The sequence below is a fragment of the Galleria mellonella genome, unplaced genomic scaffold, assembly GCF_026898425.1.
Source record: "Galleria mellonella isolate WM207_F2 unplaced genomic scaffold, CSIRO_AGI_GalMel_v1 utg55, whole genome shotgun sequence".
Classification (NCBI taxonomy): Eukaryota; Metazoa; Arthropoda; class Insecta; order Lepidoptera; family Pyralidae; genus Galleria; species Galleria mellonella.
In genome coordinates this window covers 2488182-2511982 of record NW_026442115.1, presented here as the reverse complement: position 1 = coordinate 2511982, position 23801 = coordinate 2488182, and the positions used below count along the sequence as shown (strand labels likewise).

General features: G+C 29.8%; 1 protein-coding gene across 5 annotated transcripts in view; it reads left to right on the top strand.

Annotated features, from left to right (window-relative positions):
• LOC113521466 (regulating synaptic membrane exocytosis protein 1) overlaps positions 1 to 23801 on the top strand; it is a 142337-nt gene that overhangs the window by 11606 nt on the left and 106930 nt on the right. For all 5 annotated transcript variants that reach the window (XM_031912903.2, XM_031912904.2, XM_031912900.2 and 2 more), the window contains exon 2: positions 18940 to 18970. The gene's annotated coding sequence lies outside the window, so the exon portion shown is untranslated. The remainder of the gene's footprint in view (positions 1 to 18939; positions 18971 to 23801) is intronic.

Genomic DNA, 23801 nt, shown 5'->3' with positions numbered 1-23801 from the left:
TTTATAGCTAAGAATAATAATATAATTTAGAATTTTGTTCCACAAAAAACACCAACTTCAATCGTGGCAAAATTAGTTATTTTGATTTAAAACTCAATTTAGAAAATTTCTATAAGACCAATCTGAAAGTATATACGAGTAGTTTCAGATAAAATGATTTTCGAAATCAGTTTATAAACGACGAATTTGCGATGAAAAAAATACAACCGAATTAAAAACCCTCTTCCTTTTTTTAGGTCGGTTGAAAATATCAATTAATATTTGCGTACGTAGATATAACAAAAAAGAACGAATTTTATTTAATTAAAAGATATGTAGAGGGTAGTCTTGTAAAAATACTAAATTATACATATATATATATATATATATACACTCCTCGCAAAAATTAAGGGAACATAAAAATTTTTGAAATTTTTGGGTGATTTTCAACAGGCTGTATTTCAGTGAAAAATAATCATACAGGAAATTTAAAAAAAGGGTTTTGAAGCTTGAAAACTCTAGTTTTCAGATTTTTTGGTGAAAAAATTTTTTGAGCTCCGGTTTCCATGCAATTCTTAAACAAAGCTGAAAATAATTTTTTTCTAAATTTTCTAAGTTTCGTTTTTCACTCTATGGGCATGGAAAAATATTTTCGAGCTACTCCATTGTATAGGTCTCTTAGCGTGTTTATTCAGCTTCAAAAATCGCTTTGGATGGCTCAATTACGACCATTTGTCTCCGAGATATCGAACTTTGAATGCAAAAGTATCCTTTTCCATTCAACTGCTAATATCTCTGGAACTACTGGTCGCACAACAAGCGGGCGCCGAGTTTCTTTATCTGCATAAAATTTCCAATTAAGCACAGTCAAGAGTTAGTGAAGAAAAAAATTTTTTCCACCTCTAACATTGAATTGAAAAAAGTGGAAAAAAGTGACTTTTTCTCCTTTTTTGGTTACTTGGCTGTATCTTCGCTAATATGGGCGGGAAAGCTAAGGTTTGAGGAAAATTTTACAGTCTATTGTTCCTTAAAGAACCCTCTAAATCCCTGGAGCGATCGGTTCAACGGTTTTTCCCGGACCAATTGATTGAAATTTTGGAAAAAATAAGGGAACAAGGTTTTTGTCCCTTAAACTCACCCTAATCCATTCAAAAATCAATAATTTCATTTGTTTTTCACTTTTTACTCAATTTTTTATTTTTTAAAAATTCATTATCAAAAAAAATCGAAAAAAATCAAGAAAATTTTTAAGAAAAATTTTTTTTTGAAAAGTCGAAAAAGGTTTACAAAAAATTTTTTTTTCGTTTTTAAGGAAATCAAAGTTTTTGACAAAAACTTTGATTGATGATCGATCGATCGACGCTTCTTTTGTGCTTACGCACGTAAATCCGACCGTGCAACCTCCACGTGGTATGCTTTGGGTAACGCTAATGCCGGCGGTAAATCGATCATCAATCAAAGTTTTTGACAAAAACTTTGATTTCCTTAAAAACGAAAAAAAAATTTTTTGTAAACTTTTTTCGACTTTTCAAAAAAAAAATTTCTTAAAAATTTTCTTGATTTTTTTCGATTTTTTTTTTTGATAATGAATTTTTAAAAAATAAAAAATTGAGTAAAAAGTGAAAAACAAATGAAATTATTGATTTTTGAATGGATTAGGGTGAGTTTAAGGGACAAAAACCTTGTTCCCTTATTTTTTCCAAAATTTCAATCAATTGGTCCGGGAAAAACCGTTGAACCGATCGCTCCAGGGATTTAGGGGGTTCTTTAAGGAACAATAGACTGTAAAATTTTCCTCAAACCTTAGCTTTCCCGCCCATATTAGCGAAGATACAGCCAAGTAACCAAAAAAGGAGAAAAAGTTACTTTTTTCCACTTTTTTCAATTCAATGTTAGAGGTGGAAAAAAATTTTTTCTTCACTAACTCTTGACTGTGCTTAATTGGAAATTGTATGCAGATAAAGAAACTCGGCGCCCGCTTGCTGTGCGACCAGTAGTTCCAGAGATATTAGCAGTTGAATGGAAAAGGATGCTTTTGCATTCAAAGTTCGATATCTCGGAGACAAATGGTCGTAATTGAGCCATCCAAAGCGATTTTTGAAGCTGAATAAACACGCTAAGAGACCTATATAATGGAGTAGCTCGAAAAAATTTTTCCATGCCCATAGAGTGAAAAACGAAACCTAGAAAATTTAGAAAAAAATTATTTTCAGCTTTGTTTAAGAATTGCATGGAAACCGGAGCTCAAAAAATTTTTTCACCAAAAAATCTGAAAATTAGAGTTTTCAAGCTTCAAAATCCTTTTTTTAAATTTCCTGTACGATTATTTTTCACTGAAATACAGCCTGTTGAAAATCACCCTAAAATTTCAAAAATTTTTATGTTCCCTTAATTTTTGCGAGGATATATATATATATATATATATATATATATATATATATATATATATATATATATATATATATATATATATATATAGGTGTCAAAAATATCTTTATATTGAACAGATTATTTTAATTGGATTACTTTTTACGTATGGAAATTAATCACGGAGTAATACTTGTGCGGGAAGAAACAAGTGGGTGCTACTGAATTTCATCTGCTAAAATTCCACGGTGTTCCACCTTCTTGTCATAAAGCCACGGATCACGGGCTCATTTTTCCATACGACCGTGACCTCAATGGGGCGTAGGTTTGCGAATAGGCTCCTCCTCCTCTCGTGGGGGAAACTTTTTCCACTTTGTACTTCTCTGTTCTTCGATTAAGTAAACTGGAATACATATAGCGTGGTTTTGATATTTTCATATGGCATCCCACTTGAACTAATTGTTCTCCTTTGAAATTTTAATTCTTCATTTTGAATTTATTTGCAAAGTAAATAATTAGCTAGGTATATTTTTCCAAAATAAAAATTTAACAGACAACGAATGGACGAAATTGTATCGTAAATGTTCATTTTCGACTTTTTGGCACAAAATTTAAAAAAAATAATACGACTTACGACAATAATTTTAAATGGGTATTCAAAGAGATTTGTTATTTCTATTCCATTGTAGTGTATCTAAGAGTGGATATGTCTATATTTCGTGGACTATATTTGAATCCAACGTACCGCGAGGTTTCTTATTTATTTACAATCCTTTGCATTGCCAGTTGAATTTTTTTAAAGTACATTTTGAGTTTTTATTAAATCGAATTAAAATGGTATTAATAAAATATGTAATTCTTTACGGTACAGTCTCAAATGTGAAATAAAATAGTACAGGGGCATCATTTTCTTTTAATATCTGTGTAGTTGTAAAGATTTTGTCTATAAAATTACAAAGTATACATACATGTCACGTTTTCTGTCTACTGTATTTAACTTTATATAAATCCTTTAAAATTTTGTTAATTTATTCAGGCAACGTTTTTCCTAGTTGTTTACACTTAATTTCTATTTTATAATGTAAACTCACGTGAATGAGACACATTTATTTTCAAAAGTTTAGGAGATTTTTCGAAAACACAACTATTCAATTAACTAAAATTTCCCAGGTGTATAGTACCTACTACTCTTTGCGACTTTAAGGACCGAATTACATTTTATATTTTACTTGACCAATTTTGAATAACGTACATCAAATTTTGTTTGGTTAAATCCTTTACTTCTACTATTGTACGAATAGTAAATATATATATATATATATATATATATATATATATATATATATATATATATATATATATATATATATACTTACTTACTAATAAAAGTAAGTAAGTACAAAATATTTTAATAAAGATTTTCAGCTTACAGTCATATGGGTATTAGATTTCGTACAACACACCTGTACGCCTGTCTAATTTTACATTTGTATTCTATAGCATCTCACATCCCATCACACCTGTTTAGCATGCAAATCAGTAGCCAAACTTCCAGTTAGGTCCCTATTTTCGCATTTTTTCTTGTTGCGCAAAAGTTTCTTAACAAGGGACCTTAAGCTCGCAAATTTTATTATGTTTATCCAAAACTCCACGCATATAAGTCGATACATCTGAATGTGTTTTCTTTTATTGATGTTTTATTGCGTACGTACTTACCAATGGAAGAAATTCAATAAAGTCATAGATATCTTGGATATGTAGATATGAGTTTATTATCAATATTATACTTTCAGACTTTCATACGCCTTGACAAAAGATTGAATATTTGGATAAGTATGAAGTAAACGACGCATCGGTTTTGGAATACGGTCTCTTTCAGTGGAACTCGAAGAAAATATAAATCAATTACTGACCTGAACAGAAGTCAGTTTGCTAATGTTTAATAGTAGTATAAATAAAACGTCAATTAATTGATTTATTATTTCCATTTGTTATTATTTTTCATCATATTTCCGTTTGATATCATTTAGAGTGTTTTTATAACAACAAATTTTGTTTATCTTTTCATTAATATCTATTGAAACTGGCTGCTACATATTATATTCTATTTGATATCAAATATTTACAAAGCAAATAAAAAAAGCTAAATAATTTTACTACGACTCAAGTAATGTACATACATATACCTACAGTTTAATTACTAAGGTTCTTTATGAATAACAAGAAACTTATAACAGTAGTACCCGGATATGGTTTATTTGTAATGACACTATCATAGTTATAAAAAAGTAATCGAGGTCTTCTATAGAATGTGTACAAATAGTCGAATTTTTTTTTCATACAATTACAGTAAATAGCAATGCAACATATGTTTCACTTGATGATAAATAAAAACTGTTTCCTATGAATATAATGTAGATTAATTGGTTAGGTACCTACTCGTACCTGACTTAGCGTATCAATAGTTTTGAGATTAAGACTTAAAAATAAATTGATTTTTGATTTCTATTGCAATACGTAATCCAAAAAGTTCTTTGTTGAACATCAAAAATCTTTTTAGATTCCGATAAAAAGGGTTTTATCGGTGTTGGGTCAGCAAAGTGTATGTAAATGAGAGCGCGGTAGATTTTCACGATAGAAATAAAGGGAAATTGGCGTCTAGGGTAATATAATTTATAAGTTTAGAGCACCAATCGTATTTGTATATTCAAGATAAAAGCTGTATATCTATAGAACAATTAGAAATTCTGGCGTCATTTTCAATGAGACTGTATAGTAGATACTATAAGTGTAAAGGTATCAAAAAGAAAAAGTATATTTAAAAAAATATTATTTCTTGGTGTTTGAAATATAACACAATGCATCAGTATGTGATATTTGGCATGAAGGAGGATATATAGTAGTATTTATTTCAGAAAATCAATATGTCCCGATCATTAAATCTAAATCGTAGGCACAATAAAGGATATGGTCATTGCAGATAGGTAATAATACCTTTGGAACAGTTAAAAGTTCTTTTTATTTTACGAAATCTTACGTACCAAAAAATCCTATTTATCCTATTTTCTGTCCTTAATTTGTTACGATTGTGAAAGTTTATACTCGTAATGACATTTGGACGTTTTGTTATTCAAGTGTACTTAATTGAAAATTGGTTTATACTACACTCATTAAAATTTAGCATACAACACACTCGTACCTTGTATGTGTTATGCGTGGGTGTTAGGTAAAAATGCTGACGGCTGTGAATTTGCATCGTATTATTATTTACGTCAATTTATTTTTTGTCTGCAATTAATTTTGTTGTTATATGTATGAATTTTTTATTAAGGCACAAATAGAATATATTCTCATATGACTGTAATGAATTATATGTAAGAAATTATTTATTGTAAATGTAACATGTTCATATTTATTGAATTAACATTATTTGAAATCAAGGTGAGAAAAAAAGTGACAATTAAATTACATTAACTTTTTTTAATATTAAGTTAAAATTAATTAAAAATCTACCAATCGAATATTATTCTATTTTAATATAAACTTAACCGTTACTATATACAAACCAGTTACGTTCTGGAAATATAGAACGTCAAACAGAAAACCAGTTTACTTACTTTGCGACAAATATTTCTAGTTCACCTTGTCGAAGTCGGTTTATATATTTGTAGTCTGATTATTTAAAAAAACATTTATATCCATACTTAGATAGGTAACAATCATAACAAAATAATATTATCTTTACATTAAATGTTTCTGACTTGTTTTAGAATTTAACAGCACTTCGTGTGCATTTTAGAAGTTTCACTTGAAGATTTCATAGGCTATTTATCGGCACAAAAATGTATATAAAAGAAGTAGTTGAAAAATTTCTTCTTTCACTTTTTTTTGCGTACACACGACTATTGCTATTAGATACGCAATTGTATATTTAAAGTTATAATTGTATCGTATGAGATCTAACAGTCCTCATCACTTGCTTGATAATATTGAAGTCGGTTGTTTTTTGATAATGATATTTTATATGGGTGTTTAGTGGTGATTTGTATGCTTAGTTGAAACATTATATGTACCTAATACGTCTATAATGTCGGTAGATAAAATGTATATTATATAAGCGTTGAGGATAGACTCATTATAAACATAAAGGCGAAATATTAGAATTTTTGTAAAGAGTAGAGTCGGAATAATTAAAAGTCAAATTTATTTGTATACCTACTTTTATTTCTTCCCTTTAGCGGCGATTTTATCCGTGTCACCTGAATATATTTATTGAGTAAGACAAATAAATAGTCTATGTTCTTTTTCATTTCAAATACCTACTTAATAGTATGTCAAATTTTGTCACAATTGTTTTTTTTTATATTTTAGTACTTAGGAAGTATAATCACAGAAGACGCTAAGTGCACTTTGGATATTAGAACTAGAATAACGGTCGCAAAACAGGTCTACGATAACAAAAAACATATATTTGCATCAAAAATAACCCTTAAGAATTTATAAAAAACTTATATTTGGAGCATAGCATTATATGGGTGTGAACGAATGAGGAAGTCTTGAAAACACTGAATGAGAAACGAACTTTAATTAAAACAATAGAGGATAGAAGGAAGGGAAGACCAAGGAATAACTACATGGGACAGATAAAAGAAACACTAGGTGTAATGTCGTATAGAGAGGTCAAGGATATGGCCTGGGATAGAACTGGCTGGAAGAAGATGCATGAATTAGTTGCACCGACAAGAGGAAACTCTTAAATGTAAAGAAGTTTTTTTTTATGTAAATTAGAATGACAAACAGGCTAAAGGCCCACCTGATGGAAAGTGGTAACCGTCGCCTATAGACATGAGCAGTTCAATGGACATAACAGATGTTTCGCCCATGAAACCTCTTATGCGTTCCTGAGGAGTCAGGTGTTATTCCTCTGTACTCTGTAAATTCACTGCCATATCCCACCCCTCAAACCGAAATAACCATGTTTGAGCGGTTAAAGTACCAAGATATATAAATACAGTATTTTATGTATAATATTTATTAGTAGGAATAAATGCGATATGTTTATATTTTTTATTTTATTTATTAATTTATGAGTTTTCCGCAGCATGTTCCTTTAACACTTTTCAAGCCACTAGCAATATAAAATATCTTATGCAAAAATATTTGAAAGCGTTCGATTGTGGCAGTGTATTCAATATAATAAATTTATTGTATAAACAACTCGTAAACAGAATAGGATCATACTGCATATTCCAATATGAATAGTAAAAGCGGTTGTGCAATACAATAACATGTAAACAGCGCTATGATACCAATGGCGGCTAGTCGGTATCGATTTGTCGGAGGTATTTGTAAGCATTCAACGTATCGCTTGCGACGCACCAATATCGGCGGAACAGCTGCTGTTCCCCTTAACCGGTTAACTGGTGCTTCGATTCTGCGTGATACAGATATAGATACATCATTTCTTATTAGATATCAATGGTAAATAAATAATGTATATCCGGAATTCGGATACGTGGGGCGAAATACTAATAGATGTTGAACAAGAAGTTTCTCATACACGATTTTCTTTGCCTGGTGCAAATTTTGTTATTTTTTTTTGTAAAATAATACTGTTTATTAGATATTGAAATTTTTTAATTCGTTTTGAAATTAATCAAGAAAAAATAAATAATCCGCAGTAGGTTTATCCCCTGCCATGTTGGGTTCTAATACCATACTATATTAGCCATTAATTGTCCACTGCTTAGCATAGGCCTTCCTATATTGGGGGGTTTGCCAGTAGTTGCCACGTCTGGCAAATGAATTTGCAGTCATAGTCAGGCATTGGAGATGTTTTAAGTTGAGATGTTGCTGCCCATCCCTCTACCATTTAGTTCCCTTAGTCGTTTCTTACTACACCCACGGGAATGAAAAGGGTGACCTATTCTAAATATAGTCAGTTAAATGTGGGTATGTCAAATATTATGTCCACTACAAAGTCAACAGCGGACAAATATCTTTGATTACCTTATTAGTATTATATATGCATATGTTTATACTCTGAGACAAAATAATATATGAAATATGATATACATTACCTATTAAATAATATTGTATATAATATTAAATATATGTAGGTTGAAGTAGCTGCTGAAATATGGCTTACTTTCTCATACTCGTATAGGTAAATGCATCTCTTGTCATTAAGATGACGAGGCCTTCTCCGAGGAATGTTCAAGACATATTATCCTGCGTAACTACTGATAGCTATGCAGGGATAAGTAGAGGTTTCTTGTACAATGAATTGCCATAACAATCCATCATGGAAAGGAGGTCACCGTCGAGATGACCTTCTTGACACCTTTGACTTTGGAACAAGGCTATGTAAATTACAGAAATGGATTACGTAGTTATAAACAATTATAATAAAATATAAAAGGGATAAATAATAAACATATTATATTTATTTAAAAGTTATATTTTAAATAAACAAGACAAAAAAAATCTTATGTTTGATAATCATAATTTGTTTTTTTCTATGATGAGAGGTATTGTATTTCAATACGTGAACAGTTGTAAAAAAAATAAACTTAGTTTTTTTTTTTTTATAACTAGAAAGTGACAATAAATAAAATGTAGCAATACGGATTCAGATAATTGATCGAAAAACAAGGTATATTTTTGTACTGGATTTGGAATGAGTATGTCAATAAATTTCAATTGAATAAAAATTAGTCGAGAGCGTGTTGAACAACCGCTAATAGGATTCCATCCTGTGACGAATTATATAAATTGAATTCAGTTTATACTCGTAGGTGCGTCTTATCACAAAAAACACAAAATTATGTGATACCTATGACATTTATCAATATAAAAATATTAAATTAATAAAAATGTTTATTAATATTTTATAAAAAAATTTAATGTATAGCTTATACAAATAGATATATGTTAATACAAAAACAATTTTACAATTTATGAAAAATACCCTAATGTTATTCAGTTTTTTCAAACGTATACTAAAACAAGTGAGGGGGGGGGGGCAAACTTTTTCAATTTAGTAAGAATTTGAAGATCTTGCAAGTGGCACCTAATCATAACAACTTATGGAATATTTTTGATCGCGTCCAAATATCAAAGACTTCAATTGTGGAGAAAAGATATCCATTAAAGAGATTTCCTTCTATTATAGATTCCTGATATATTAATTGAAATCTATTGCTTGTGTTCTTGATCTATTTATTATTTTCTTATACGATCAATAACATTATCTGAAATAATCAATATTATATTAAATACCTAAATGAGATCCTTAACTTTTGTCACGTATCTTTTGGTAATCTTAGATGACATGTGATCCAAAACAAGATAACAATAAATTGTAATCATTCGTTGTAGAAAATACCTTTGCGTTACATTCTATAGTGTGAAACAATACTCGTAAATCTCTCTTTATATAATTAAAATTTATTCTTGTATTCTATAGTGTGCACGATAATATTAAAAAGGAGGATCAATGATTTTTAAATTGAAGGAACCCCAACCATAAGAATTGATTATAAAATGGTTTCGTTCAGGTATAATTGAATTAATATTTGTCTTGGAACGTCTTCATCATTAGATTCAAACTTTACCGCTAAGTATCATCTGGGACAACTACTTATCCAGAAGTTAAGATTGACAGGCATATTAAACTTGGGGCAGTAAGTTGAATTCTCATGGAGTTGAACTTATAACGACTGTACTCTCTGTCATATCAACTTTTTTATTAACACCATAATTTTTATAGCAATTTTAAATACATTATATATTTACTATAGTAAAAAATATAAATAAGCGTATTTTTTATAATACATAGAATGACAAGGTGACGGCTCACCTTGGAAAGTGGTAACCCTCGTCTATAGACGTGGTCAGTACCATAGGCATAATAGAGTATACTGTGTCGTTCATAATACCCTTCATGCCTTGCTATTATTATATATATTATATTATTCCTGAGGACTTTTTTGATGATACTGGAAAGAGTTGATTCTTTTTTAAGTAAAAATAAGTTTATTTCTAAATTAGGTAATATTGTTAAAATGTACTTACATTTCTACTTAATTTCGGTGAACTTTGGCCACAGATCACGTGTATTGCTCTTTTACAGACGGTTACAGGAAGTTTATTGCCCATTACTTTCCTACATTTAAGACTCAGGTATAATTAAGGGCACCTAAGTCATAAGGGGCGTAGGTACTGTTTTCATTAGATTAGTAGTTAATTAGTGGTGTCTTTAATTCGATACGATAATACCATATTCTTAAGTGTTGAATAATATAGGTATGAAAATGATAGCCAGTAAAATCTTTGCCGTGTAGTCCCAGTTAAGTCAAGTTGTTGTTTTTACTCAAGTCTATACGTGATTATTATTACACTTGTCATTAGATACTCGTAGTTCGCAAGTTTCAAATCCTGTGTAGAGGCTAAATACTTAACTATTTATATAGATATATAAAATGTTTTTTTGTGCTTCTACGTGCTTAACTTTATTATTTACAATAAAAATGGAACATTTTCTATGGCTATTAATGTCACAATTTATGTTTCGTAACTCTCTTACCATATAAGTAGTTTACAGGCATATTCATAACGCTAGGAAAGTGAAATGTATGTATTAGGGGGATTCCGCTCGAGCGAAAGTTCTCTTAAAAATAAAGTATAAATATATTGTAAATAATACTCGAAATAAAACTATATACCAAGCTGCCAGGTTAGAGTATTAATAGTAGATTTCCGTTTTATAAAGAGAAAAATTGAATTAATTAGAAGGACGACAATAGGTCGTAATGGACCTATTGTCGAATGTATACTAATCTATCGAAGTTTCAGTTTAATAGAGCCCTTGTTAAATCTTCTTAATATATACAGTAGTTTAGAGCTATAAAACTTCCACGATTTTATGGACATTAGTTTCGCAGTCAACAAGCTCGCGTGACACAGCCGACGAACGACTGCACAATGAAACACAACAGAATTTTGTTATTTACGGCTTTTCACGTTACAACATTTACTGCATAGTAAGTCTGAAAAGGAAAAGCCTTTGTTTTGCTTTGTTACTCAATTTTTACTACTGTCTCTCAATACGAAGTGACGGTTTGGAACTATATCTACTCGTCATGTTTTCTCTTAATATTTTATGTTCTATATAAAGTAATACTAAATATTAATTTTAATTATAAATTTGTAGCAAGTAAATTAATGAATGGTATAACGACTGGTGGTTCCCAAAGAGGGTTGACGTCAGGCAGGCGGCCGATTGTAAAACTATAAGCTAAATCTTTTTGTAATATGGATTAAAAATATATTACGTCGACCCCAAATAGTAATTGGGATAAGGGTAGGAAGATGATGATAATGACTGGTGGTTTAAAAGGGAGCTTCGAATTTAAAATAAAGTTATAATTTTTATCTGCTTAACTCTCATATATTGTAAATATGCATAACGATATTTACATTTAAATAAATGTCATATCATATAATATGACTAGTTTTTGAACTAAAAAAGCACGAGAATAAATGTTTGTTGTCTTATTGTAACAAACATCTCATACAACACAGAATAATACCAAGGCCAGGCTAATTACAAATACCATTTATAAGTTTTTTTATGCAACTTAAAATAACAAACAAGCTAAGGGCCAACCTGATGGAAAGTGGTAACCATCGCCTATAGACATGAGCAGTACCATGGATATAACAGAGTATACTGTTTCGCCCATGATACCCCTAATGCGTTGCCATTCCTGAGAACTCAGGTGTTATTTCTCTGTAGGTACCCTGTACATTAATTGCCATATCCCGCCCTTCAAACCGAAATACAGCCATACAAACACAACTGCTTCAAGGTGGAAACACGAATGGGATAGAGGTGCCCAAGCAAACGACTTTTGTACGAAGTCTCCCTCTGGTGTACCATAATTGGCAGTATTTGAAAGCGTATGTAATTCTGTTATTTGTTTCAATCTAAGATATTGATATGTATTTATGTAGTAACGTAACTGAGCGATATACCGAATCTGTGAAAGAGTAGCCAGAATAGGTAGAAAAAGAACTATTCATATTTACAGATTTTACTGTCCACTATGAAAAAGTAATAATTGTGTTTACCTACGTGGTTTTAGCTGTTATCAATGAATGAAAATTTCTTACAAATTAAATTTCTCTCAGATCTTCCATCAGTTCTCAGTCTTCAGATCCAAATTCAAACCAATTCTTCATTTGAATTATATTATAGCGAAAGCAAAGGGTCGCTTCGGCGGACGTGGCTGCCGCCCCGTGACCGCGTCGGCTCGAGCAAAATCTTCAAGTAGCTACCGAGCGAAATGAAATTTCATTTCCTTCTGCTTTCTCTCTTTATGAGATTTCAGCGAGTGCTTTGAACCCAAGTGCAATTTTACCTACGTATTTCGTTCGTCGGTACTCAGTTTTTTATATTTCATCGACACAGATGTTCGACAACGCTAAGATAAAATGAAAGAAAAATCTTTAACTTAAATGGAAGTCCATAAAAGTCTCAGAAAAACTTTTTCAGCTCCGTTTACCATGAAATCGGAAAAATGGGCAAGATTTACTTAATTAAACTCATGTAGATTACGAAAGTTTAAAAGTTTTTAGCCGTCTTTTATAGGTAGATACTTATCTAATGTTGGAATTCTTTTTGAATTATCTAGAGTACTTTTGATCGATTGTGTATTAAGAATATATTATAATACAAGAAAAAATCAAAATTACAATCAAAGTCGTGGTATTATCTTCTCATCTGTGGGAAATTCTTCGTCATGTTCAGTTTTTTAAGTGATTTCGAAACAGTCTTCTGTAGGTAGATACTATTATCTTTCTTATTACTACTGCAATGAAACAATCCGTGCGGTATTTCAAACAGGAGGACGAATATGCCCAACATAGAACAATAGTTTTATGCAGTAGCCAAGCATGAGAAGTAACTTGCGCTACATAGTACATATATATCCTTTGGTTTTCATATATCATCTGGTCTTGTCATTAGGTAAATAAAATTAGGTACAACTTTCAATCCAATCGGCTGTTAGTTCCTTTGCCACTCAATATTAATTTCAGTAAAATAGTGATTACAAAATTTAATTAGTATAGATAATGCCTATTTTGTTTTTGTTTTTCTGTAAATAAAATAAAGGAAATAAAACAAGCAAAACAACGTTATGTAATGGTTTATTTATAGAAATTTAAATACCAATCTAATAATTATACCCGCTGCGGATTCTTAAACTTGTTGTGTATACCAGACCTCCAAAATTAATTAAAATCGGCCGGCCGCCAATAAACTTGATCGAATTTATAAGACGTGACGCAATGGGTTCAGTGTTAGTAGTTAAAATTATAACTTTATAACTATTTATTTCCGAAGCTTAAAAAGCAGGAGTATAAAAAAGGAGATAGACAAAAGAAAGACAAATTAGTTTTATAGTTTTAAGATGTATGTATCTCGATTATATTGTTAATTTTGAATCGATTTTTCTACGCTCGTCAACAACAAGTTTTAAGGATATTTGATAAAAATTCAGTAGTTACTCAATCCCAATAATATAGCGTCATCATCGTTCATAATTAGTTATATTTAAGCATAAGAGCGAATTTTTGTACCATAGTCCTCTGCCTGGGTGCCTCTGTACCACTCGTGTTTCGGTCAATAAGCAGCTGTGCTTTCACGGCTGTGTTTCCGTTTGAAGGAAGGTATATTGTAGTGACATTATAAGTTATGAACGGATAATATCTTACTCCTAAGGAGCGGCAACACATAATTATGGTATCATGGGCATCACTGTATATTTTGTGACAGTCATGTCTATAAGCGATGGTTCCTTATTCGATGGCCCGCCAACTTGTTTGCCATTTCATGTTGAATAAAAAGATATATAAATAATACTAGCTGACTCGGCAAATGTTGTTTTACCATATACATTATTTCCAGACCTATACATGAAAATTTATCCTACCACAATTATTATATTCGCTTGCCATCTTGCAATCCTATTGCGGTATATAAAAATCGCAATTAAAAACAGGGGTTGATCGTTATAGCGTGAAAATTTGAATTTATATGTATTCTCAATGCTAAATCATAATAAAATAAAAATAAAAAAAATTGTCAAAAAAAATATTTAGAGGTAGATCACCCTTATCATTGAGGGGTATGAAAAGTAGATGTTGGCCGTTTCTCAGACCTACCCAATGTACACACAAAATTTCATAAAAATCGGTAAATCCGTTTCGGAGGAATTTGGTAACAAACACCGCGACACGAGAATTTTATATATTAGATTAAACCTAATATTACACGGTAACAATAAATGTAAGCTAAAATGTTGACATCCAAGTTGTCGCATCATTTTTCCGTACTTAGCAAGCCGCGGGGCGTAGCGTTTTGTTCCCACAACTCAAACTCTGTACGATTTGTAACGATCGTGTTTTATATCATATAGGTTCATTTAGGCAATTATGCGTAAAATTACGTTAGACATTTAATGCGTCAATTCCAATTAAGCGAATATTTAATCTTGAAGTTAGACAACATACTTTTTTATTACTCTAAATTGAATGGAATATTACAGTTATTCATATTTTCATTATAAAGTTATTGTTTTTGAATGGAAAATTAGTACATTGTTATTGGTATATTTTTATCTTCTCGTAATTTTTTACTAATGCTCAAAAACTGACTAGAAGAAAATTTAATTTCCTCGTAGGTTCATTAATAAAACTGAGCAGTGGGACTACGAGAAATAAAGCGACATCTGTCAGAGAAGTTTACCGTTCATTCTTTTACTGTTGTAAATTATAATGTATGTCTTATTTCTATTTTCTGCACAATGTAGATGTCCAAGAAGTATATTTATCTTTATCGAACTATTCCATGTTGACCCATCTCAATAGGTCAATCTATACTTATAGTTCATAGTTGCGTAAATAAGTTAAAGTCGGTTATTATGTAGATACTTACTTATAGATTTATTTCAAACGTTCATAAATAATATTTTGACGCTAAAGCATAAGTTTCTGAAATTTATGGTTGCCATATTTAATTGCAGAGTATAGTGCTATAAAGTTGTAATTTTAATAGATTGATCTTAATAATATAACAGGATTGTCTCAATTATGGCGCTTCATTTGTATTTGACCTTGGGCTGTGTGGGCGTATAGTTTTACCACTTCCTCCTTGCATTTCGCTAAAAAATGCCGTGTGGTATCGGCATAGAACAAGCAATCCCTTTGTTTTCCATAGGTGTCGTAAGAGGCGACTAAGGGAACTTAAAGGTCGAGGGATGTGCAGCAGCATCTCCTTTAAAACATCATTAACACTTAACAGCAGTTGCCAACCTTGCGTGGAAATTACTAACAAAACCCACTTGAAAGCTGCATTATCTATGACTATTTATTATTTTCAATATATTAGAGATACCTATGAAAATTACAATAATCCAACTGCTCAAAGGTATCAAAAATTTGTCTATATTTTAAAACTATTGATGATACATAAAATAATGTACTATATTTTTTTGGTAATTATTATTACTGACAAAAATGTTCGCAAAATTATATATATCTAACTATTATAGTTAAGTCGCAATAGCAGTTTTTTTGGTTAATTTATTTAATTAAAATATGGATAGAATCAAAATCAATACTTATGAGTAAAATGAAAATCGATTTTAATACTTATCGAACTAAATAGTTTCATCATCAAATTCGAATCGAATTATTCAACATGTGCCCACAGCCAATTTCTATCATCGTACGGCTCGCCATTTGGCAGCCTAAATGGTCGCGTATAATGCGGTTTCAGAAATATTTTCTCCCACGAACACTCAGGTTATGCAATGAGCTCCCTGCTGAGGTTTTCCCAAGAGACTACATGCATGGGGTTCTTGAAAAGCAGGATAAAAAGGTTTCTTCAGGATCGGCAACGTGCACGTAATACCTCTAGTATTGCAGGCGTTCATAGGCTACGGTAACCGCTAATCATCAGGTGACTTGTTTGCCACCTCAGTGGTATAAAAAAAAGAAGAACTCGAATCAATTATAATAAATTACAATTATAATAAATTAATTTCAAATACTCAATATAAGGATCAAATTTATATATATATATATATATATATATATATATATATATATATATATATATATATATATATATATATATATATATATATATATATATATATATATATATATATATATACTGCCGGTCAAAAGTTTGAGACCACTAATAAAAAACTTTTGTTATTTTTGATATATTTTCAAAATATTGATGACAAAACGTAATTTGCACATTCTATTGTTTATAATGATTATCTCAAAGCTTATTCTTTTATATATAAGCCAAAATAGGGCACTAAACAAAACATTGCTTCCAAACATTCCGATGTGAGTCGAGGAAGAGCTTGTCTGATAATAGATTGTTAAAATTTTATTACCGCATTACCGCAACTGACACTTTTTTTTTTATTTTTTATCAACTTTCAATTCAATTGTTCTAAATTCTTAAAATATTTCTAATGTTTATTTAAACTCGGTATTTTTAAGATTATCTACAAATATCCTTAATTAGTTTTATTTCGTGGTTCTTACAGTTAAAACGTTTCTAAAATGGATAAAGTTCGCGAAATTAGTATTGAAACGCAATTTGCTATCGTTGTTCTCCATATTGAAGGCAAATCTGAAAGCGAGATTGCATGTCAACTTAAATTATCGAAGACTTGTGTTCTTCGCACTATTGTACGGTACAAACTAGCCGTAATTAAGATCGTCTGCGCTTCGGGAGACCAAGAGCTACGACTTCTAGTGAAAATAAATTTATTGTGGTAACCAGCAAGCGAAATAGACACCTAACACCTAGCAGCAATGGGCTCTAGCCCATCAAGAGTGGACCGAAGATAAAAAAAAAATGCTATATAGTGATGAATCCAAATTTGAAATATTTGGTTCAAAAAGAAGAATTTTCGTTCGACGTTCCGCTGAAGAAAAGATGATGCCACAGTATGTAGTCCCGAGTGTCAAGCATGGTGGCGGATCTGTTATGGTCTGGGGTCGTTTGTGATTGGAAATCTGGTCCAAATTAAAGAAATTATGAAAAAGGAGCATTATAAAGTAATTTTGGAGAACAATGCTATTCCCTCCGGACTAAAGTTAATCGGCCAAGGATCTATTTTCCAACAACATAATGATCCAAAGCACAGTTCAAAATTATGTAGGGGCTATTGAGAGAAAAAGAAAAAAGTCGGAAAAAGTGTTCAAAAGCATGACATGGCCACTCCAAAGCCCTGAACTTAACCCTATAGAGCTTTTTTGGTAAAAGCTTGACCGAAACGTGCGAGAACAATGTCCTACTTCACAGCAGGCCATGTGGAATGCATTAGAAGAAAGCTAAAGGAATATCTCGCAAGAAATTATTAACAAATTAATTGCGCGCATGCCAAGATTGGTAAAATGGGTCATGAAATGCAAAGGAGGATATTTTGATGAAAAATCTCTTTAAACTATCTTGTGTGTGTTTTCTTTAGAACATTGAATTCGTCTAGACTTCATGTAATTTTTGAATTTTAAATCTTTATAAAACCTGTTTTTCATAAAGTTAAAATATGGTGACTTTTGTTTCCTTATATTTTTTATAGTGGTCTCAAACTTTTTACCGGCAGTGTATATATATATATATATATATATATATATATATATATATATATATAATTTTAGCCATTAACTGTCCACTGCTGAACATAGAACATAGTATCTCAAAAATTTGCCTATAAATTAATATTTAACAAACACTACATAATCACACGTAAAAATAAAATATCATGTAGCACGCATATTTTCTAATCACTAATACATTTTTCTTTGACAAATATCACTATTATCGATCAAATAGCAATAGATAGAATTCATAATAGTGTTTTTAGTCTCTATATCGTTTTATAAAGAAATAAACATTTATTCACGTAATACAAAAGATCTTAAAAATTAATAGTGATAGCAATTTTTGTTATTGAGAGGCGGCTTACAGTTATATATGTACAGTTGAAAACCTACCTAATTACATAAATTATCAGTACTACTAAATTTCATCTTTTAGGAATCCTAAACAAATAAAATGTAGCTTGTGACGACTTTTGAAGAGGGTGATTCAACATGTTGCTTCAAGTACCCAAATGTGATTCGATTTCCGATAGGGTGAATGTGGGTAACGGACATTCAAAATTGGAAAGGGTTTGGGGGTTTTGGGTTAATATATTTTATGGCTGGTTCGTCGTATTCTAATTTGAAACCAGGCAATATAAAAGAGGAAACTGGTTGAATGATCAACTCCTAACGGAAACTGCTGAGTCTAGAGATATGATTTATTTTGCAGAATTTCCTTATAACATTTAAAGTAAAACAAGAGAGTTTTAGATGTTTCCCAGGTATCGAGATTTGAGCAGCTAAACCTGCGAATACTGCGATGTTTGATGTTAGAACAATATTTTAACCATTTACGTTTTTTGAATATTCACCAAAAACTAAATTATTTTTAACAAGTTTTTTTGTTTGCAGGTATAAAGACGAAAATAAGTCCAGAAACGAGGTAAGTTATCACAAAGAATCTGGCTAAGTAGCGCTTGTAACTACTTATATGTGGACAAAATTAGAACAGAAATTTTATTTGGTAGTATAATAACAATATAAGTTTATTGCTGGTAAAAGTTTTCAATCGTTAGAACCATCGGGGCGTTAAATTGTATGGTTATGGCTGAAAATATTGACTTCTTTTGTAACTTTAGATTTTACGTAGTTATCTACTTGTTCGCAAATTATGACTCACTTTAAGAGTAAGTAATGTCTAATGTACCAGATGTTAAGATGCTAAGTATCCAGTCATCTTTTTTAACTATTATGAGTTTCGTTATCGTGTGGTATTATTCTCTGTTGTAAATAAGTTTGTTATATCTATGATACTAAATATAGACGCAAGAAGATAATAAATATACCTTGCAGTCTATATATATAAATATATCTATAAATTATATCTTATATTGAGAAATACCTAAGTAATATTTATCCTTTAGTTTGGTTAACACATTTATTTCTTTTATTCTATCTGATGCTAAAGTTGCACTTGGCTCAAGTCGTAACTAATTTCTTGTTCTTAGTTTTGGTTATTAATTTTATTTACCAGTACCTAGTGCTGAATTTAACGCTTACTAATACTCACTTATTAATAAAACAAAAGATGAGTATATTTATTAATACCCCTTATTATTATTATTAACGCTAATAATAATAATAATAATATAGGGGGTACTAATAACAGCGTTAAATTCTGAACACTGTTCTCCTCCTTGGAATGTCATCTTGAATCATCCGCAGACATTGATTCATTGAAAATTTTGACGTTGTCACTTGACACAGTTAGGGATTTGCTTGTATATGGTCACTACTCGAGAACACTCTTTTCATCGGTTGTCGGTTTGTCATTTTAGTTTGCCATCAGACTAATGGCCGTGTGGTTCTTCTACAGATATCCTTATTTTGAATTCTATAGAACCTAACGATATTCCAAGTATAGCCATCTTTGTAGATTGTTGAACGAATTAGGGCTTCCTTATACATCTATCGTTTTTGTTTCGTCAATCATCACTAGTAACAAGCATTAATTTTCTTTTTTTTGTTATGGGAACGGAACTAAAATATTAAGCATAGGTTTATTATTAAAAAAATTGCTCCTTCATCCCGTGTTCACGTACTTAATCGATTTTGTACTTAAAAGTTGAAAAAGAAAAGAAAAATTATGCACATAATAAAAAAATAACGAGTATGCCAATACATAACGAATACTTCTTGATTAGTCAATGAAGGGTCACAGTTTTGAATATATTTATTTACATACATACATATTCATCACACCTGTCTCCTATTGGGGTAGGTAGAATTAATGAAACGCTAAAAGTTATGATTGAAATGGATTTCTTTCGCTTCATCCACATACTTATTTATTTTATTTTTTGCCGCGTTGCGTATCTGTCATATCTTGGTACGGAATATTGAATGTCGACTCAGACTTGGCCATTTTTCTTAAGGACTGAAGGTAATTTTTCAGTTTGAGAAGTGCTTCTGTAGTGTTGACACATAGCAGGAGCATTCGTCAAATTGGGATCCATAACTGAGAAAATTGCTTTTAGGAAATTTGTATTAAGAACGTTTCGTTCATCAAATCCCATTAAAACTTTTTCCATTAAACATTCTACTTTAGTAAAAATGCTTTCATCTAACATTAAAGTTAATAATGGTATTCATTTCTACTTCATTGTAAAAATGCGTAATATTTTATGTGATTCTTAAAATTAATAAATGTTAATTCATTAATGTAATTCGTTAAGTGCAAACTACCAGAAAAGTGTAATTATAGCTACTAACGATAGTTTTTAATAATAGTTCATGGTTTTACCTGTGCAGTAAGATAAAAAGTATCGTATTGTATTTAAGATATAACTCAAATCCATTTAAGTGTGAGCGAATTTGTAATTTGCAATTTTTCAAATTTATAATATTATTAGGAGTATTAATAAAATTTTAACATCTTTAAATATTTCGTTGTATGCTTATAGTGAATTTTTATTTTATTTCTGTTCATATTTATAGAATTGTAGTTTTAGACGATTGTTAAAAAGATAGTATAAATGTGTGGGTATATATTTTTTGAGCGTCCCTATATGAAACAACAAATAGATAGACGTAGGTTTTGCTTATTCATATTAGTTAATGATTATTTTCATGTTAGTTCTATTTTGATTTTTTCATGATAAAAACTATAATTTTCTAAGGTTTGTTTGTTAAATTCATTAAGTATATATCATACTTATATTTGAAAAAATAATTAATATTTATTTTTATTCTTTGTTAGCAACCTCCGTCATAATTAAAAGATAATGTAAAAGATTTATATATTCAGCTAACCTTATATAGATATAGAACATAGATACGTAACGTATTGATTTAATAGATACTTTCACATGATAGTTATCGTTCTAAGTCAAAAGAAACCAACGACCCCTGTATTATAAATAGCATAGTACAGAAAAATGCAATCTCTCGTTAAAGTTTCCTCATCAGCTTTTTAATTTCATATAATACTGTATTCCCAGAACTCTTGTATAAAAACATGTTTACAAGTAGGTACCTATTACAATGTTTTGCTATTGATCTATTAATAACTTCAACGTTTTATCTAGTCAGATTATATTCTGAATCAATTTGAAAGTTGGAAGTTAGAAAGAAAAACAGCCTTACTGTACTTATACAATTCTATCGTTATATTTATTAATTGTCTTATTGCCTATATTGTATAATGCAAATAAAGTATACTCAATCATTCATTAAAAAATGTTTAACTGGGTCAATACTTCAGTAGTTTTAATTCTTTAAGACACGAAAATTATATATACGAATATAACTTTTTTTTACATATCTATCCAAATTATTATCTGATTTTTTTTCAAATATATTAATGTTAACAAAAGTTTTAATGCCTTGAAAAAAAAATTACTTTGAAATTCAAGTTTATGTGAAAGGGTGATAAACGAGCATACGGTTCGCCTTATGGTAAGTAATTACCACAGCCCGTGAGTACATCAGAAGAGTTACCAATGTGTGTAATAGCGGCACTATATAAGTTGTACAGTGTTTGCTAGTTTATTGAACTCTCCGCTCTTATAAATGTGTAAAGCAAGATGCCCTTAATTGTTTGGTAAAATTATATAAGGACAATGTTTCTTATAAGCATAGATTCTATCGATTGTAAAATAATTATTAAAATTCGCGACGTATTGCATAACACACGAACTCTCATTTAAAGTTGTTTAATTAAATATACTCAGGCGAATATAGCCATAAGCAACATATTTTGGCTTAACTCTTTAAATTCCATTGACCGTATTGAAATTCAGGGTGTATATTTTCATTAAATATTTTGAATGGCGGTAACAATAGAAGGTTATTACCGCCATTCAAAATATTTAATTAATTTATTAACAATGTACCTATTATATATATATATATATATATATATATATATATATATATATATATATATATATATATATATATATATATATATATATATATATATATATATATATATATATGTAAATATTATTGTAATAGTATCGGTTTAGTAAACTCGTTATCCCTATCTTGTGTAAAGCTATGAACCATTGATATTTAGTCTATGACGGTTTTGGATTATTCAAAGTATATGTTGATTTCTAAGAAAAGTTTAAGGACAGTAGGTTTACAAGGTTAATACTCTATTTTCTAAGATTGAAAAATCTGATATGATCTAGAAATAACCAATGGAATATAATCAGCCTTTATTAGAAGTGATGTCTGCCTGAATTTTTGTCAACTTATCACGGGAAAATATCTTTTCGAAATTTATAATTCAGTTTAACTTGAAAACTGGTACATGTTTTATATGTATCGATCGAGCAATGACGAACTAAATTGATAACACATAATTCGTTTCTACGGAAAGATTTAGAGGATTTTTCCGTAAACATGTATGTTTATAATCCTCTAAATGATAAATACTGGTATCAAATAACATCAAGTAATTATTACATTCTGTTTTTATGAATTAAATTAATTTTCAACATCACGCAAGAAGGAAGTCACGGATATTTTTAATATGAATGTGATTTAAATATGAATGTAATGTGAATGTGCAAATAAAAGTTGACCGATTTTTATTATAAAATATACATATTATAAATTAGCTTCATATGAGACCAAATTTTGTCTCTTATTTACAAATTTTCTCATGTAAAGATTTTTAAGACAATTTTTTCGTACTTTTTTAAATTCTTGCCAATTACAAACAAAATGAAAAAATATAATAAATAGAATAAAAAAAAAAAGAATTACCCAAATAGGTATCGCCGTTCGAAAATGATGCGTTTACATGAATTTAGCAATTGGATTTTATTTATTATTACTAGATATTGTATGCGCGGATTTTTAAGCAATGCAATAAATAATTTTGAGATGACGTATTAAAATAAAATTACACAAGATTTTAAGTTAGATTTTTAAGGAACACAATGTATAAACTGCATCCAAATTGGTGCAGGAGTATTAGCGTGATGCTACAAATGAACAAATATACAGACACGACGTCTTGGATTGTATTATTTCCATTATTATGATTCCTGATATAATTTTTTTTTCAAATTTTTCTTATATATATATATATATATATATATATATATATATATATATATATATATATATATATATATATGTATACGTATAAGTATATCTATAGATATCATCGAGTTAAAATTGTATTGTATGTAATATTTTTACAATTCATGGTAAAATTCTTATATGCCGAATATTTTTTTATATCAATCATTTTAAAA